Source organism: Grammomys surdaster, unplaced genomic scaffold, assembly GCF_004785775.1.
Source record: "Grammomys surdaster isolate TR1022 unplaced genomic scaffold, NIH_TR_1.0 146, whole genome shotgun sequence".
Classification (NCBI taxonomy): domain Eukaryota; kingdom Metazoa; phylum Chordata; class Mammalia; order Rodentia; family Muridae; genus Grammomys; species Grammomys surdaster.
Window position 1 is genome coordinate 6,471,859 of NW_021604604.1, and position 3,747 is coordinate 6,475,605.

The window sequence follows — 3,747 nt, forward strand, 5'->3', positions numbered from 1 at the left end:
GGAGAGAGGGAGAGAGGGAGAGAGGGAGAGAGGGAGGGGGAAGGAGAGGGGGATGGAGAAAGATGGAGGTAGGGGAGGGGGAGAGAGAGGGAGAGGGAGAGACGAGACAGAGACAGAGACAGACAGAGAGAAGAGAACTCCAGGCAGGTACTTCTGTGTTCTAATTTATAAACTGTATATATACCCATTACATTATAAATAGGGTAGACTGTTGTCAAAGTTAAGAGAGTAGATACATTTAAATACATGACAAAGTCTTTAGTGCCCACACATATATACATATACATGAATGTATGCATGTTTATATATATATATATATATATATATATATATGTGTGTGTGTGTGTGTGTGTGTGTGTGTGTGTATGTGTGTGTGTGTGCGTGTGTGTGTGTATATATGATTGCTCTGGTTATCATAATTAAACATTGTGTTTAAATATAGGACTTTGACAAAAATAATCTGTAGACTTCTAATGTTGCTTCATCATGTAAGTCAAGGTTACATACTCTCGTCCTTCTAAGTCTAAAGGGAAAGGAATCATATCACTAAAGAATCATGAACATGTTTTCTCATCACTGAACCTTCTCAATGTATTTTTCATAGTAGATGCTTAATGCATTTTTACTGAGGAGATGAATGAGTCATAAGCAAAAGCAAACGTTTACATGCTGTGGTGGTTTGAATAGGAATGGCCCCCATAGACTTGTGTGTTTGAATGCTTGGCCCATAGGAAGTGGTACTGTTAGTAGGTCTGACCTTGTTGAAATAGGTTCGGTCTTGTTAGAGGAAGTGTATCCCTGTGGAGATGGGCTCTGACGTCATATGTATGTTCATATTACATCTGGTGTGTACAGTCTCCTTCTATTGCCTTCAGAACAAGACGTAGAACTCTCAGCTCCTTCTGCAGCACAATATCTGCCTATGCTCTGTAATGTTTCCCAACATGATGATAATGGGCTAAACCTCTGACTATAACCCAGACCTAATTAAGTGTTACTATAGTCATGTTGCTCCTTCACATAATAAATCCCTAAGGCACATGTCATTCACCCTTAAAGATTCAATCAATATGAGCTCACCTTTTAGCCAAATTTCAAGGTGTAAAATAGATGAATCTTGGAAAACACTATATCCATGTTTCTACGTGCTAACATATTACTTAATATCCTTTGAACACAATCTTCCCAAATTAATATTCTACATGTACAAAACTGATAAGAAATATTTTAGCTGGCTTGGAAACCTATATCTTACTGGAGCAATCCTTTTAAGTATTCTTGCTGAGATTTATTTTATCTCCACTGAATGTCTATTGAAATTGAATATCTAGCCTCCTAATGATAAGCCTTATATGTAAAGTCACTAATTTATTTTCTAACTTTTATTTCCTTAGTAGAACTTCCTATCCATATACTAAACTATCTCTAAATGTTTAATAAGGATACTAGATAGTCATATAGCGGGAAAGAAATATAAGATATTTATTCCACATAATATTGCAGGAAATTGGGCACAGAGCAGTATCAAGCCTTTATACATGTACATCAATCAGAGCTTTCATTATTGAAAAAAGCTGCTTTAACAAGAATGATCATAGAGATATTTGCTATGCATGCACAACCACCATGCCTGCTTGTGCTATATAAACAGCAAATACAATATTTAACAATGATCTTATCACTTAAGTATTTTCCAATTCCTGGAACTAACCACCACCTACTTAAAAGTAAAAAGAAGAGAATGTCCTCCTGCGTAAACAGCATGGGCTCTTGCTTCATTTATCTTAATAGTCAAGATTTGTTTTATATTAATATCCAAAAATTAAATTTAATTCTCATCCAAACTAGAGATCTTTTAATTCTTATTGGGACCCCCAAATGGAGTCCAATAGCAACTTTTCATATTATAATAGTCACTATTTTTAATATTGTAGTTCTTTTTTACCATTTGAAAATTTACATCATTGGATATGTCTTATTTTATAGATGTTAAAATCTAAATAAAGATATATATATATAACAGCACTTGCCTCAAAAATATTTTAATTACACAGATTTATTTACTGTAAGAAGGTTTAATTAAGAACCATTAAATTAAGTTTCAAAGATGACTTTCAAAGTCACGTTTGAAATGATAGTACTAAAATGTCTGAATGTTGAAACTCGGAATTTGGGAAGATAGTCTTTCAATGTGAGAAGCTTGCTGAGAATAAGAGATGGTTATCACTCAAATTAAGTATACCTAGAATTGTAACTGTCTAATTGGGAGAAGTTATGACTTTCTAAAATGGTACATTCTTTATGGAAAATGCCATATGGGATGTTAAATGTTCTGCATTCATACTGCACATCAAATTGAAAATGGGAAGAAATGAAGATAAGGAGAAGAAAGAAATTGGTATTCAAGACAAAAATTAACAAAGCTCTTTCTTTAAAAATGTCCCTTGGATCACAGACCTCCACATGTGAATGGATGCCTAAAAACACTTCTGCTTTCTTCCACTGTGGCCCTTGCTGTCCACTCTGAGCCCACACTTTGGAAATTGTATTTCCCATCTTGATGAGAACCTGGAGAGATAAATAAAGAATTGGCTTTTAAATATTAGGCTTTACACATGTGGGACTTTTAGGTTTTTAATACCTACATGTAGTCCCTGAGAGGGAAAATCTGAGACACTTTTTCATTAGATATCTTAGTTTTCTACTGTGACCTCAGAACACTGTGCCCCAGGGAGAATCTTACAAGTTCTATGTGGGGATGTGATAAAAGTGTTCATGAGTATCTATCAATGAAATCCTAGCTAACCAGACACCATTTTATTAAGAATCCAACTCTATGTGGCTTTATGAAAAATGTGGCAGCGGCAGATGATATGTTATATATTAAATAATATATAAATGATTGAAAGGAAAAGTATTAAATTACCTACTAGAACACTCTTTTGAGAATGACTTGTCTACCTAATTGGTTTCAGCAGGTAGTTATGTCATAATACAAGGCCAGCAGAGCAGCACAGATGAGTTGTTGTGTATGAACACTGCCCACTCTGTATGAGCTCAATGGTCTTGAAGTCAAGAAAGGCCCGTCGCATTTCCTATAGTTTGTACTTTACTGTCCCCTAAAGGTACATGAGAATTGGGTTGGTTCATCAGTGGCATCACTGGGAATGAGTGAAAACCTTGAGGGCCATCCTAGCAGGTATCTTTTAGGTCACAGAGTTTGTGACCTTAATGAAGATTACGGGACTCGGACCCATATTCTCTCTCTTTTCTATTCAGGTTATAAAGGTTTTAGTCCATCATAATGTCTTTCCATGATGTGTTGCCTTGCCACAAGCCCTGAAAGCATTGAAGCTAGTCACCAAGCCACAGACTTCAAAGAACAACCCCAACTAAACTTTTCCTCTTTATACATGAACTAAAGTCTTTGTTATAGTGATAGCATAGTATTGTACTCATTGTGAATGAGTACTTGGATTACTCTCATTAGACAATTACTACAATTATTGTGGCTCTGATTTTAATATGATATAAAATAAACCATCAAGAGTATAACTGGGTTAACTGGTCAAGCCTAGAGCTAGTATTACAGGAGAGCTGCCAACCATGTCATTTATACATAGCTTCTGGTAGTTCCAATTCATTTCCTTGTGTTTCCATGGCATAGATTTTGTCCACTGATACCAGTGCAAAGCAAATGAAAATCATACCTTCATAATATTGTTTAGGCAGTTTGATGTTATTAAA

At 35.3% G+C, this 3,747-nt stretch overlaps 1 protein-coding gene across 1 annotated transcript in view; it reads right to left on the reverse strand.

The window, feature by feature from the left end:
- Positions 1-3,747, reverse strand: part of Malrd1 (MAM and LDL receptor class A domain containing 1) — a 639,509-nt gene that overhangs the window by 370,193 nt on the left and 265,569 nt on the right. The window lies entirely within an intron of this gene.